Raw genomic sequence first — 14,913 nt, 5'->3', positions numbered from 1 at the left:
GATTCTTTTGGTAACACTTAGTAGCACTGTGGTTAGTCCATAATATTGTTTGGTAAATGTCAACAATTAGTATCATTATGACTTTTTAAAGACAAAGTGATTTAAGAAAAAAAAGTAGTGTTTTTCCTCCAGTGATATGAATGAAAGAATAATATTATTCTTACTTTCTCAAGAGCACATTTCATTACCAATAGACTATGTACTCCTGAAGAATTAAGATATTATCTGGTGAATGCAGAACCTTTCTATATGCTGGTTGTAAACTAGGATCTTAATAACTATGAAATAATGAAGAAACAGCTGAAAATAATGTGGAAACAGATGAAACACCTTGATTCTGAGTCCTTGTTAGCATACTTACTGCCTGGTAACCAGGAGGGGCTTTCTAAATGAATGGGGGGCTACTCCAAGAATAAGTCTATGAGGAAATTGTATGTGTGTGTGCTTTGAATAAATTTGGTCTCTTTGTCTCATGCACTGGGGTGGTTTTGTCCCTCCACCATATTTAGATCCTTCCTTTGGAGCTGGCTCCAAGAGGGCTACCCTGCACAGGGTTTCCAATTCTGTTTAATCTACTGTTCTACTAGATGACTAAAAAGCATTTGCAATATACACTCATATTCTTGAAGAAAACCCTTTCTGAAATCTGATTAATCAAATCCTTTGATGATGATGGGTAATGAGGGGTACATTTGTCATGTTAAAACACTACATGATCTCATCCTAAATAAATTTCTAATTCACAAGAAACCTAGGTAAATATTTCCAGAAATTAAAGGATGAAATGCAATGTCCAGGGTATTAAATTTTTAAAAAGTCGTTATCATACTACTATGAGAAACCTTAATTGTGCTTGTGTCATGATGATGTATTAATAATTGTGTCTTTTGATATCATGAAAATGGATGGCAACCTGCAAAACAACTGTATACTCAACAATTCACTATTTTATTAAAATCTGTTCATTTTCTTGTGTTTTTCTTGATGACTGATCAAATTATTACTTAGTTCTACAAAATCAGTTCTCTTGCCATCAGTTTTCACTGTGGTGCTTGAGAAATTCAGCTTTTGTATCTTCCAGGAAGCGTTTATGGAATCCTAGTCCTTGGATATCATCCCCCCCACCCCACCCCACACACACATTCAAGCATCAATTTTCTTTTGAAAAATTTTCATTTGGAGTCTCCCTCTCCCTTCCAGAGAGGCTCTCAAATTAAAAAAAAAAAAAAAAAAGAGTGAAATGATTCCCAAGGCTCTGATTAGACTGTAATATATGAATACTAATTTTGCTCTTTTTGCTGTTTTTCAACACCCAGATTTATCTGAACTTGTTCACAGCACAATCTACAATTTAAGTGTTAGAAATTTTGTGAGTTTGAGTTTGTGCATAGCAGATTGATATAAGTTCACCTATACATTTCAATTGTAATCATATCTATGTATAATTTATCCAAAGATATTAAGATTTATCTGAACTTGTTCACAGCACAATCTACAATTTAAGTGTTAGAAATTTTGGGAGTTTGAGTTTGTGCATAGCAGATTGATATAAGTTCACCTATACATTTCAATTGTAATCATATCTATGTATAATTTATCCAAAGATATTACCCATACATCTTAACAGAAGGCTTAAGTAGTTGAATGACAGAGACTATATTTTTGTAACAGAAGGTCACTCAAAATATATGGGCTTTGTTAAATATGGTGTGTCACCTTGGGTCACCTGCTGAGACTGGTTGATGGTGCTTATCTCTACACACTGCTCCTCCCACTGATTTATGGACTCGGGTGGGGTGGGTTCTAATATATCAGAGACTAGGCTGCATGCCCTAGGAGGTAAGAGAGAGTAGTGTTTTAATTTGTCTTAGCAAAGTGCTATTATGTGAGAGAAGATTATAGCTGCCTCCCCTTGCTGGCCTGTGAAGTTTTCATAAAGGTGTTGATTATTTCCCAGTGACATCCAGATCCACTGTCAACACCACTCACATGTTTAGTTATGTCAGGGCTTGGCTCCTATACTCTAGAGAGGACAAGATATAACAACCTTTCGTTTTTGAAATGTTCTCAGTGCAATGTGCTGTATTTACTGCATATGGTGATGAATTTTCTGTCAGCTTGACGGGGGCTAAGGGATGCCCAGACCGCTGGTAAAACATTATTTCTGGGTGTGTCTGTGAGTCTGTTTCCACAGGACATTAGCATTTGAATTGTAGACTGAATAAAGAAGATCTCCCTCACCAGTTTGAGTGGGCATCATCCAATTCATTGAGGACCTGAACAGAACAAAAAGGCAGAAGTGTGAATTTGTTCTCTGTTTGAGTTGGGATACCCATCTTCTGTCCTATCTTGGTTCTTGAGCCTTTGGAATCATACTGAATTGCACCACGGGCTTTGCTTGTTCTCCAGCTTGTAGACAGCAGATCCTGGGATTTCTCAGCTTCCATGTCATGTGAGCCAACTCCTATATATAATAAATTTCTTTATATCTATCTATCTGAATATCCTGTTTGTTGTATTTCTCTGGAGAACCCTATCACCCTGCACAAATGCAACTTACTTGGCTGATCCTACCTCTGTCTTGTTTTAATTGTGTTTATATGCCCTCAACTCAGTTGCAATTAACTGTTTACATATTTGTCTTATGAATATGTCTTTGAGAGCAATGTCCAGTTCAAATACATATTTGCTTTGTTAACCCTGAGTGTTGAACCTAGCACATACTAGATGCTTTATAAAGATGGGGGCAGAAAGAAAGGAAAGGAAGAATGAAGGGAGGGGAACATTATCCTGATAGATTGCTCCTGGGACACCTTCTTTTTTTTTTTCAATTCCTTTTTTAAAAAATTTTATTTATTTTTTACATTTTATTTTATTTACATTCACTTAATTAACATATATGTATTATTAGTTTCAGAGGTAGAGTCCAGTGATTCATCAGTTGTACATAATACCCAGTGCTCATTTCATCACATGCCCTCCTTAATGCCCATTACCCAGTTACCCTATTCCCCTACCCCTCTCCCCTCCAGCAACCCTCAGTTTGTTTTCTATAGTTAAGAGTCTCTTAAGGTTTGTCTCCCTCTCTGATTTCGTCTTGTTTTATTTTTCCCTCCCTTCCTCTATGATCCTGTTTTGTTTCTTAAATTCTACATACGAGTGAAATCATATGATAATTATCTTTCTCTGATTGAATTATTTCACTTAGCATAATACCCTCTAGTTCCATCCACGTCATTGCAAATGCCAAGATTTCATTTTTTTTTGAAGGCTGAGCAATATTCCATTGTGTGTGTGTGTGTGTGTGTGTGTGTGTGTGTGTCTACCACTTATATGGTATACCACATATACCACTTCTTTATCCATTCATCTGTTGATGGACATCTGGGCTCTTTCCATAGTTTGGCTATTGTAGACATTGCTGCTATAAACATTGGGGTGCAGGTGCTCTTTTGGTTCACTACCTTTATATCTTTGGGGTAAATACCTAGTAGTGCAATTGCTGGGTCATAGGGTAGCTCTATTTTCAACTTTTTGAGGATACTCCATACTGTTTTCCAGAGTGGCTGCACCGGCTTGCATTCCCACCAGCAGTGTAGAAGGGTTCCCCTTTCTCTGCATCCTCACCAACATTAATTGTTTCCTGTCTTGTTAATTTTAGCCATTCTGACTAGTGTGAGGTGGTATCTCATTGTGGTTTTGATTAGTATTTCCCTGATGCTGAGTGATGTTGAACATTTTTTCATGTGTCTGTTGTCGATTTGGATGTCTTCTTTGGAGAAATGTTTGTCCATGTCTTATGCCCATTTCTTGACTGGATTATTTGCCCTTTGGGTGTTGAGTTTGATAAATTCTTTATAGATTTTGGATACTAACCCTTTATCTGATAACACATTTACAAATATCTTCTCCCATTCTGTTGGTTGTCTGTTGGTTTTGTCGACTGTTTCCTCACTGTGCAAAAGCTTTTTATCTTAATGAAGTCATAATAGCTCATTTTTGCTTTTGTTTCTGTTGCGTCTAGCCAGAAGTTGCTGTGGCTCAGGTCAAAGAGGTTGCTGCCTCTTCTAGGATTTTGATGGATTCCTGTCTCATGCTTAGGTCTTTCATCCATTTTGAGTTTATTTCTGTGTATGGTGTAAGAAAGTGGTCCAGTTTCATTCTTCTGCATGTGGCTGCCTTGGGCACCTTCTATGCTAAATTCCAGGATTGCTTTTCTAGATTCTGTAATCTAGACAATCTTCTTAGGAGTTTCTAGTCTCAAACTTGGTTTCTGATAAATTTTAATATTCCCTTAACTCTCCTCTCTCTCATTTCCCTACCTGGCTAAGTGGGACCTGGTCTCATCATTGGCATATGGCTAATTCACTTCAGGACCACTAGGAAGTAGAAGCATGTGGTATTCCCAATGAGTATTCTGCAAAATGGAAATCTCTCTCAAGAAAGCCTAAGTGGTGGGGCACCTGGGCAGCTCAGTTGGTTAAGCATCTGACTCTTGATTTCCGCACAGGTCATGATCTCAGGGTCATGAGATCAAGCCCCAATTCAGGCGCCTGAGTGTGACTGAGATCCTCTCTCTCCCTCTCCTCCTCCCCCCCACCCGGCTCACACTCTCTCAAAGTAATTAATTAATTATATCTTAAAAAAAAGAGAGAAAGCCTAAGTGGAAAATAAGTAAAGTTGACTTCCTCAGAAAAAAGTTCTCTTCTTTTGCATAATTTAAGTGTTAATTTTTCAGCATCTTTTGAAATGGGATATTCAAAAGTGATAAGATTCCATTAGATGCTAGAATATTTTGCATAAATAATTAATGTTTCATGTTTCAAAATGACGATACTAAACAGTATCCTCTTTCTTTTCTTTTTTTTCCCCCTTTCTTTTCAATGATATAATCAGAACTAACTCCGTGCCCTTGTCCAGAATTAATCATCCCTATCCATATTTGATGTTTACACCTTTTAAATATTTATGAGCTGTTATGTTCCTTTATTGTTGTTTACCCACTCTGGGACATTTAGAAGCCTTACATTTCTTCCTTAGCCAAGCACTCCATTCCCTTCATCATTCTCTTGGCTGTTCTTTGGACTACCTCCAATTTGCATACATAATTTCGGTATTGAGGTGCCAAAAATACGTTTGTTTCAACTGGAGTCTTATTGGATTTGCTTTCACTCAAATCATGTACACAAATAAATGTGATCTCCAAGGGATGAAAACTCAGTGAGGGCTCCAAAGGGAAGCTAGGATATATATGTATGCTGTTAAAATGCTATAGGAAGATTTTAAGTCACTAGGGAAATGGCATCTCAAAATCAAATGATCATAGAATGAGCAGTGTGTGGAAAATTCTGTTTGTAAGCTCAGGTCTGTGATCATTTTGAAGGTTTTTGTTGTAACTGCAGGTCTGTTGTTTTTTAAGATTTTGATGGGGTTGGGTTCAGTCTTACAACCATTTCCTAATTTTTAAATTTATTTTTTCTTTCTTGGTAATTTCAGAAGGCAGAGTCCTTTATCAGTAGGAAAACAGTTATTATTTCATTACAGAGGGAAGACTGAAGTAAAATGACCATTAAAATATTACAGACAAAGAGACACTGAAACCCAGGAAAACTTGCGTGATCTTTTTAATAAATGGACACTTTGGATCTTATATTTTTATTTAAAAGGACTTTTCAAGTAGCAACATGACACACTGCACAAATAAGATATCCGTGAAATTATGTAGCACAACCAAACAAATGACTTACAGTGAAATCCACTGAGGAGAGAAAATTGTGTTTTTTCAACAAAATGCCGTTTTTGCCCTAAGGCAATTCATGTTGGGGAAAGATATCATGTATAACATTGACACAAATCATAGGCATCTTCCCTAAACAGCATTTTTTTATTGAACTGCACACATGTGCAAATATTTGAGGCCTCAGAGAAGAAACAAACCAATGAAATATATCACTGCTATCACCAACTGAACTGGGGAGGGCAGTGGGAGCAGACACATTTCAGAGCCTAGTGATGAAGCAGAGAATTAGGAAGTAAATCAAAGCTTCTGATTAAAGGCTAATTTAGTCTGTCATAAATGGTCCTACAGTGGAAGAAAGCCTCATGCACAAAGATCAAAGATTAATGCTTCTACATACACCACAATACTCTCTGCAAGGAGGCAAGAGAAAGCAGGAGAAGGAAGGGGAAAGAAGAAATGCATCAAAGCATCCTAAGCATCCTGTGCAATATAATTTCCTTTTCTTAGTACAGCATGCACTGCTGCTATAAACAGTGGGGTCCGGGTGCCCCTTTGGATCACTACATTTGTATCTTTGGGGTAAATACCCAGTAGTGCAATTGTTGGGTCATAGAGTAGCTCTATTTTCAACTTTGTGAGGAACCTCCATACTGTTTTCCAGAGTGGCTGCACCAGCTTGCATTCCCACCAACAGTGTAAGAGGTTTCCCCTTTCTCCACATCCTTGCCAACATCTGTCGTTTCCTGACTTGTTAATTTTAGCCATTTTGACTGGTGTGAGGTGGTATCTCATTGTGGTTTTAATTTGTATAGGAGAAGTGGACTTGGAAAAAAAACACAATTCCACTTCTTAGCAACTTTACTTACATTTCTTTAATCCACACTTTAGAAGTTTCTATTATTTTAGATTAAATGTTATAGCACACATTTCTTCTGCTAAAAGGCCTTTAAAGTGTTTCGGTGGGACATTTAATTTCCCATTATGGCTGGTTTCTCAAATCATTCCCTTTGTAATTGTCACATTTTTACAGTCCTATTTAAAATGAATTTAGTTTTCCAACTAAAAATATCAAGCTGAGTTGGAAATTGAAATCTAAGGACTGTAAAATAAAATGATAAAAAATGAGGCTTCAAGCCGAAGTTTTCAACTATTACATCCAGAAAGACCACTAGTAAAGTGTTTTCTTTTTCTCTTATTAAATACATAAGAATATTTCTAAAGTTATTTTGGTCAAAATAAAATTTTATAACATTTATAAATCTAGAAAAGGGAAAATGATTTATATTATACCTTGTTAGTTATTTAAATGTGTAAATATTTGGTTTGATTGGGGCATCTTCTTTATGCTTCACTTAAATTACAGTTTCAGCTTTACAAAGTTTACTTTTGACCATATTTTGTTAAACATTTAATCTTTTCTGTAGCGTCACAGATATAAGAAAGAATACAGATACGTATTTTTTTTCTATTTGGTATTTTAAAACCTCACTGCTATGTTTTGCTTGATAAACAGTCTAAATGCTTTCATGTTTATCTTTACCCTTAAGGGATACATATTAAATGCATTAACTAGGTAGCCCAGGTGCTACTATCTCTACATTACAGGTTAGTTACTGAGATGTTGACCCACTCAAGTTCAACTGCGTATTTAATTGGAATTACATTTTCTGCCTCCCAACTTTTGGACTAGTACACACTTCACAGTGCCTCACTGATTTTCAAATGTACTCTAGACCCCACTCAACTGAATGGAAGCATGCAAATCCCGACATGAATTAGATCTGGTTAAATTGGTCAATCATTATCTGATTGGTCTCAAGGATTGTAGCATTAAATAGTATTTCACATTGATTTCCCTTGCTATTTTTTCTTACAATATTTCCCATTTAGTCAGCCTCTGTATGGATATGCTTTTCATTTGTGAGTACCCAATTATCATGCCTTCATGTTGGATGGAAGACCGATTAGCATGGATTAATTAAGGTAATGAAATAATTATATTTATTATGATATAACTATATAGTAACCACCATTAGTATGGCCTAATTATCTAGTAGTTATGCGTGTGTGGTTTGGAGATCTGATTTAAGTGGGCTTGAATTTGACCTTCAGTATATACTATTAATGTGTGTGCTCTTGCAAGTTAATCTCCTCGAGCCTTAGTTTTTTCATCAGTAAAGAGGAGATGATAGTACTTAGAGTTTGTTTTTTAATAGATAAATTATTTAACTGTTTTATATTTTATACATGGTGAAAGCCCCATAGTTCTTACTAACGTTACTTTTATTGCCCTAGCCATCAGGGTGTATAGATACCAAATTTTGGAACAGTCATGTTCCCATGACACCATAGTTCTGGAGGTGGGACAGGTAATGCAAATTTGGTCATAACAAGTTCTTCGCTGGGAATTTATTAAAGTCAAGCTGGAATAAGAGGCTGGTCACAGCAAATGATGCTGCTGCAAACAAGCAAGACAGAAACAACAGTAAAGCAAGATAGCATTGATGGTGTTTGGGTTCCAGAATCCAGAGTTCCCTGGGGCTAGTTCTCCCTCTGCCTTTTCTCTAGTTTTTGTTTGTAGGCCAATAAATTCCTCTTAATTAGTTTGTTTTGGATTTTTGTGACCCACTAATGGAATCCAATAATATAGTATCTTAAGAAACACATTTCTTCATCCCTCAGTTAACATTTAATACTCCCAACAGTGTCTTATTACTTATTTATTTACATGCTTATTTTTCTCTCCCTTTACTAAAATGTAAGCTCTGTTTGGACAAGAATTTATAACACTTTTCCTCAGGTATTAGAGAATCCCTACCGCCTAGTAGGCACTCAGTAAATATTGGGTGAGTGAATGGATGAAGGGAGAAAGGAAGGAATAGTCTTTAAAAAAAAAAGTGCTCTCTGATCAAAGGATATACATCTATATCCTTTCTTGAATAGATTAGGTATAGATGCAAATTTAACATTTATTGAGAACTTTACATTGAGCCAGTCATCGTGTTAGATATTGTACACCTTTTAAGACTGTTAGTATCATCCCCATTTTACAAATGAGAAAATGGAGGGATAGTGAGGTAAAGTCACGGTGGTGGATTCTGTAATGTCCTGTCCCGATCAGCCTTTGAGAATCAGTTGCTCCCTCTTCTGCTTGGAGTGCTGTCAGCAATCAGCCCTCACATGTCACTTCCCAACCCATTAGGTTGCCTCCACTCAAGAGAGTACTCCCTTGCTCAAGGTCATGTCTCCTTTCCAGGGCGACCCACATCTAAGGCCTGATGTGGAGGGATAAAGGCCCAACTCAGGACAGCTCTAAGGATCATACCCACCCCAGAACTCCCTGTAAGGTAGGCTGAGGCCTCTCCTGACGCTGTATTACCACTCCACTTCTCCCTTTTGTCCAGTTCACCTTCCTTCCTATCCTTTCCCCGTGTTTTGATCTCCACTCCCTCATTAATAGACCAGAGTCTGCTTCTCAGGGAAAGCAGCGTGCTGTGGTGACTTGAGAAGATCCCTGCCCCAGCTCATGAGGAGGCCTCTCTGAGGACATAAAGTGGGCTGAGAGCTGTCAGAGCTGGGAGAAGTTGAGCTCTGAAGTCTGAGTGGAGGAAGGGCTAGGCCTTCTCTAGGGTCTTGAAGATGACAGCTGTAGCTGGAACACAAGGAGCTGGAAGGAAAGAGGCTTGAGAAGGTGGTGGGCACCAGGCCATGCAGGGCTCTGTAAACCATGCCAAGAAGTTAGACTTGTATTTTTAATTGTTTCTGCCCTTCTTTCTGCTCACGCACCAGGATCTGCCTACTGCTGTCTCTAGCTATAATGGGTCTGCCCTTTGGGGCCCATTTCTGCCCTATGAAATTTTACTAGAATTTATATTTTCCTTTCAGAATGCTATTCATAGACCCTTTCATTCTTAACCTTCTCACTGGCTTCCTACTATAATTACAGTCTCAAAAAGCAGTTGTTTTCTGGGAAAAAGAATGTTTTGAGCTACTTGTTGTGACTTAGTTAATTGTGTATCGTTTAAAAATTTTTTATCCACTGAAAAGACTAGAGTTCCGGTTGTTATGATTCAAAGGCAAGAGGGAAGACTTCCTAGAGTTTCGTGTGATTATGAAAACCTTTTCAGATATTTTCAGTGATCGTGGTTTATACCACATTGATTTGCAATGTGGGTCAGTCAAGTGACCCTTGGAATTCAGTAACTTCTAGGTCACAGAGAAGCACAGATGAGCAACATAGTATCTTTGTGTTTGGTAACCGGGGGTGTGTGTATGTGTGTGTCTGTGTGCGTGTGTATGTGCGTGTGTGTACACACACACACACACACACCAAACTATCTTGGTATCCTGTCTGGAAGAAGTCTAAATGCTAAGGGTTTTCACTTATTTGGGGCAAGTATCAATGTGTGGTGGAAGCAACGTGGTATCTGCAATCTGGAAGATGCAGAGATAAATGGATCATACACGTGCTGCAGGCCTTATTTTCCTGCATGATTTTTCCCCAGCGTTTCTCGACAACTTAGAACAATAGTTCTCACCTTTGACTGCCTGTAATAATAAATACCTGTGGCACTTTTTAGATCTAAGGTTCTCTGGGAAGATCTTCTAAAACTCTAGCTAGAGCCCAGATAGCTATTTTGTGGTGGTGGTGGTGGTGGTGGTGGTGGTGGTGGTGGTGGTGGTGGTGGTGGTTGATCTTTTCAACTTATACCTGTGATTTTTTGGACTGCCAGGGGTGAGAAGCAATAGTCTGTTCTAATGTCTAAAAAGAAGGTGTCTGTGGATCAAGGATATTTCTTCCTTTGTCTACTGACACACTCACAACTTTCAAAATTCCTGAGATTCATGTTCTCATTTCCAGAAGAATGGTAAACTATCTATAATTATACAGCAACCAGTCATCAGTCATCAATAATGCTTTTGCCTCATTGCTTTCTTTGGGCTGCTACTTAGAAGTAAAGGCATGCCAAACAAAGTAAGAGGGTTCCAGACCTCTGTATGTGTCTGTGTGTGCATGACAGAGAGAAGACAAGACAAAAAAGCAGCAGTATTCATGAACGCAATTTAAAAATGCACCAGAACTTTGATAGGTATTCTCTATCCTAGTTTTTTATTAAACTTCCAAATCAATGTATCTCACCACCGGAGCGTGTAATTCCACCCATAGCACAGTAAAGCAGAGCCGCTCCTTTTGAGTGACATACAGTTGCACAACTCTGAGGGATAACTTCACACAGAATTACAGTGAATGTTACTCCTTCGAGCTGTGTAGTGCAGCACTCTTGATTTGGATGTAGGGAAGAAGGCCTCAGAGCAGTGGTTTTCAACCAAGGGCGATTTCGTCCTTCAGGAGACATTCAGTAATATCTAGAGAACATTTTTGGTTGTCACAACTGGGTGGGAGTGGGACTGTTGCTACTGATAATCTAGTGATTAGGGTCCTGTTCTCAGTGCACAGGACAACCTCTTACAAAAAAGGAATTATCCTTCCCAAAATGTCCATCATGCTCAGGTTGAGAAACCCTGGCTTATTTGTATTAGCTTTCTTGCCCCCATGATCCCATGTAAATATGGAGGTAAGGGCAGGAACCTTGTCTGTTTTTTTGGTTTTGTGTTTCCAGTATCTAGAACAGTACATGGTACACAGTCGTTGCCTGAGTATATTTTTTGGATGATTGAATGAGTGAACTGTTTGAACTGGGCAGCTTTCTAGGTGAATGGGAACTGCATTAGGAGCCAGAAGTGAGTCCTGCCTATCTCTGTGGTTGCCCTTACATGGAAATTCCAGTTCAAGGGGGGCTTAATATGTAGGTGACTAAAGATGTCTCTGTGGAGAGGCGCCTGTGTAGCTCAGTCGTTAAGTGTCTGCCTTTGGCTCAGGTCATGATCCCAGGGTCCTGGGATCGAGCCCCTCTTCGGGCTCCCTGCTCAGTAGGGAGCCTGCTTCTCCCTCTCCCACTCCCCCTGCTTGTGTTCCCTCTCTTGCTAGCTCTCTCTCTGTCAAATAAATAAATAAAATCTTTAAAAAAAAAAAAAAGATGTCTCTGTGGGTTTTCCATGGTGCCCGCCATGTTCTAGTTTATTTTTCCTTGAAGTTTTGCCCACCTGGGTAACTTCAGTGCCTTGAGGCTTCATGTCATTCCTAAGACGGGGACATTAGCTTTGGTCAGTTCAGTATATCCCAAATTATGGGATAGATACCACTGATGGGATAGATACCACTGATGGGATATAAGGATCAGAGGTAATCTAAGATTAAATATAATTAAATAATAGACTTAATGTAAAGCAAACATTTGTTTCTTTAATTTTTTTTCCCTGATACTTCAGGGTAAGTCAAAGGCTAGTTTTGTGCTAGCATGATTTTATACATTTTTAACACTTTCCTCCATCTCTTTTTCATAAAAAGAGTCCAGACCTCAAAATCCAGGAGTCTGCTAGTCACAATGTCTCTTTAGAACTTAATTGGTTAGGTTTCATTGTGTTTATTTTCATGTAAAATGATGCTGATTTCCCATTTATAGTTGTGAGAGAACACATTATCGTAAGATATTTTAATTTAAATAGGAAAGCCAATTAAAAATACACACAAGTAATGCATGCTTACAAAACACATCATGAACATATCATTTGAAGGGATTGAGAAACACTGAAGTTGTTGATTTCAATAATTCTGACATCTCATCTTGAAAAAGATAGAATCTTGGGGAACACCTGCCTGGTGGCTCTGAAAGAGGCAGCTTGTTCTGGGGGTGTGTGAACAGATCGGTGGGGGCTACTTGGGAGATGACTAGGGATGGTAGAAAGAGGGCAGCCCCCCAGGAGGGAGCAAGTGCCGAAAGGCCACGTAGGGCCCTTGGAAAGGTCACGTGCCTCTGGTCATAGTGTTCCCTTCTTCCCACGTGGCTGACTGTCCAGACAGCACCAACGTCACTTCTGATTCGAGAGGCCTGGGAGAGTGAGAGGGAGTATTGTTTCATGGGAGCAAGCAGTCATGCTATTATGAGTCACAGAACATGAATCATGCGTCACAGTTTCTCTTAGCAGACCTCTGTGGTCTTTTAATGCCACCATGCATTTGGGTCTTGAAGACCTTTGCATTGCCACCCAGTGTGTGGTCACCAGCCTCTACTTCTTCTTCTCTAATAAGGGGCCTTCCTCTTGAGGCTTTTGAGTCCATGTTTGTATAATTGCAAACCTGGGGTTAGGAATTTGCATCTGTTTCTCTCACTTCTGCCTTAGGGGACCACAGACAACAAAATCTCATCCTTTCCCTATGACCTTCAGATGTTTGAAGAGACGTTTTATGTCTCACTTGCATCATCTGTTTCCCAGGAAGACAGAAACATCCCTAGCTCTTTCAACTTTTCCTTCCATGAGACAGTGCTAATCTCTCCTCCCATCTTGGGAGCTTGCCTCTGAATAAGCTCACTTGGTCTGAATCAATTTTAAATCTAAGCACTTAGACCTGGATATAATTTATGAGGGATTTCCTGAGTGGAATAAAATAAAGTGTAACAATCACATCCTGTATTCCAGGTACCATACTTCTTTTACCTAGGATCACCAACTTTTTGGCAATTTCATCACATGGTTTATTAACAGACTCTTTCTTTTACATACTACAGTTATGCCAAACCTTTATTTTAAGCTTTCGGCAACAGCTTTCTAATAAAAATATGTGTGATTGTGTTGTGTGAGTGGTGGGGGACGGGGGAGGGGGTGGGGGTAGGAATTGCAGGGATGTAGGAGCGAGCTGGTAAGTACCAAGAGAAGTGGGAAATTTGAAAACATGAAATATCTCACACCAAGTTCGAGCTTGGCACAGATTGTATTTTTCCTTAGCCTGTTTAAAGGGAGTATTTCTCCAGGTTTGGTCTCTGAGTCACTTACATCAGCAGCATCTTATCTGGGAGGCCCTGCCTGAATACCAAACCCACCCCCCACCCTGCACGGTCTCTCATCCACCTTTGCTTGCCATTGCTCTCCCCTATTAGATTTCTATTCCTAGCTCTTATCACTACCTACATTTTATGTATTTTTATTTATGGATTAAAACAATTTATAAAAGCAGGGACTTTGTTTTTTCACCACTATATCTGTAAGACTTAACACAGCGTAATATTTGTCACAATGAATTTGTTAAATGAATAACTGAATAAATAAGTAAAAGAATGATTTGGGATGTTAATTACATATGCAGATTCCTGGACCCCCCACTGTACCTGCTGAATTAGAATTTCTGACAGTGGGGCCCAGGACTGTAGGGATTCATTGCATGCTAAAATTTTAGCATGGCGCTTTTTGCATAAGTGCGCACAACATTCAGCACACCAAAACCAAAAACAAAGTATAAAGAGCACATTTTTGAAATATTGAAAAATGGCCATCTACCTTTACATTCTTAAAAGAAGACATGTCTTATCAAGGCATTAGTATATGACCATTTAGATCTTTAATTTTAAGGCCTTTGCACATTACTGACCACTTGAGGATCACTACCTCCCAAACCATAACATTTGCTATAATGTAGGTCTGTTATTTAAAGAGATGGAAGGAACTTACAGTAAAATCCTGTTTTGACTATGATGCCACCAAAGCTTGAGCGTTCACTCCCACTTCCTAAACCCATTCCATTGCAAGTATGACAGCAAAGATCTGTACATACATGGGTACCAGCTGACTACTGTAGCTTACCAAACAAGTCCCAGGTAGATCATTTTAAAAAGTCACCTTACTGACACAGCTGGGCTGTCGTTTGTGAAACTCGTTCAAAATGCTGATCTCAGAAATCCAATGCATAGTGGGATGAAAAAAATCTGCATAAAGCCTTTCCATGGAAGGAGAAATTCTTATTTTCCTATAAACTTCATGACTAATAAAATAAGGGAGAAGAGCAATAAGAAACAAATAAGATTAGGAAAGCCAGAATGGTTTTTAAATTAAGTTATTCTTCTCAGATTTTTCTATGAGACACCGGCAGCTCGGCAACCACCAGTTTATTGGAAGTTAGTCTGGTTTTTGAGTTTGAGACAGTTTGAGAAGCCTTTCTGTCTGCCCCATTTTTTACTTATTAAATTAATTATACTTAATTTGTTTTTCAGAAGTAAATGAGAATCATCTGAATGACGAGCTAAGCTGTTAAATCCCACAATGGTTTGGTCACTTAGTTC

The 14,913-nt window shown here is 38.6% G+C and overlaps 1 protein-coding gene across 9 annotated transcripts in view; it reads left to right on the top strand.

The window, feature by feature from the left end:
* CHL1 (cell adhesion molecule L1 like) overlaps positions 1-14,913 on the top strand; it is a 207,272-nt gene that overhangs the window by 47,930 nt on the left and 144,429 nt on the right. The window contains exon 2 of one of the 9 annotated variants that reach the window (XM_078075951.1): positions 8,997-9,087. The exons of the other annotated variants lie outside the window; for them this stretch is intronic. The gene's annotated coding sequence lies outside the window, so the exon portion shown is untranslated. The remainder of the gene's footprint in view (positions 1-8,996; positions 9,088-14,913) is intronic. 9 annotated transcript variants of the gene reach the window in all.

This window comes from Halichoerus grypus, chromosome 1 (genome assembly GCF_964656455.1).
Source record: "Halichoerus grypus chromosome 1, mHalGry1.hap1.1, whole genome shotgun sequence".
Taxonomy (NCBI): domain Eukaryota; kingdom Metazoa; phylum Chordata; class Mammalia; order Carnivora; family Phocidae; genus Halichoerus; species Halichoerus grypus.
Note: the sequence above shows the minus strand (reverse complement) of the source record. Positions and strands in the feature narration are given on the sequence as shown.